This window comes from Corvus kubaryi, unplaced genomic scaffold (assembly GCF_017639235.1).
Source record: "Corvus kubaryi isolate FWS band 111438036 unplaced genomic scaffold, C.kubaryi_AGA036_p1.0 37385, whole genome shotgun sequence".
Classification (NCBI taxonomy): domain Eukaryota; kingdom Metazoa; phylum Chordata; class Aves; order Passeriformes; family Corvidae; genus Corvus; species Corvus kubaryi.
This window is the reverse complement of record NW_024581127.1, coordinates 4,584,365-4,585,595: the sequence shown is the minus strand read 5'-3', so window position 1 is coordinate 4,585,595 and position 1,231 is coordinate 4,584,365.

The following is a 1,231-nucleotide window of genomic DNA, read 5'->3' as shown; positions in this document are numbered from 1 at the left end:
TCGGCCCCTCTATATAGGGCGGACCGGGCGGCCGAGCCCCTCCCCCGGGCCGGCCCATCCCGCCCCGCATTCTCGGGACTCCCGCCCCCGCCCCGCTCCGCCCCACCGCCGGGGGAGGTCCCCGACGGGAACGGGGCCGGTGTTTCGCGCTGCTCGGGGCGGGCGGCCCGGCGGCTCCGGCGGCTCCAACCCGCCCCAGCCCGCCCCCGGCGTACGGACTACAAGTCCCGGGGTGCGCCGCGCCCCGCCGGAGCGCCATCTCGGGTGCGGTGCCGCAGCACGGGTTAGAGGAACGCGCACGGGCGCTAAAGGTTCGTGCTCGTGGCTAGAGACGCAGGGAAGCTGGAAGCGCACAGGAGCCGCCGGGTCCCCGCAGGATGACCGATACCCGCCTGCCTGGGCTTCCTCTGCTGAGCTGTGAGAAACCGCTGAAGAAAACCCCGATGGTTTTTTGGTCTGTCAACGAGGTACAGAGGTCACTGATATCTCACCCGCCACTGACTAAAATAGGAGCTCACAGGTGCCAGCACACGGAAAGTGTTTTCTTCTGTGCGGTAACAGCGGCCGCTCCCTGTAGCTGGGCACCCTGCGGCCACCCGGCGCCGGAGCATCCCGCTCCAGGGCATTTGCCAGTTCCAGAGGAGGAGGACCAGAGCGTGCCCTTGCGATTTCCCAAACGTGGGTGTGCAGGATTTATCCTACTGCCTCTGCCCGCCTGCAACCGTATGCCTTAAGTGCACGACGCTGCGCTTTCTTCCCTGTGTCGCCGCCAGTTTACAGAAAAGTTCTTGGAACTTTGTTTGTGAACGCTGCCTCTCGAATCGAGCAGAAATTCGAGTTCAAAAGTTTTGGAAGAAAGTGCAGACAACCTCTTTCTTCAGTAGATATTGCAAGTGTTCTTGCGTGCTGATTTTAATCCCCCCTTTTATAATACTGCTAAAGACATCAAGTGATACAAACATCTGTATTAGCATAAAATAACAATGTTGTAAATAAATGAACACGGATACACCTGTAACTAGGATCTAAAGCACTCAATAGCCTTCTCAGGTGCAAGTGCCGTCCGACACCTCTGTGTGCTGTTAATTGGCAACAAATAAAAACACAGAGCTTGGCATTCCTTATCCCCAGCCCTGCTGTCTACACGGCTTTTTACACCGGACAGTCCTTTGCTGCTCAGAGTTCCACTAATTTCTCTTGCTCCCGTACGTGTGTAATGATGTGCCGGTGT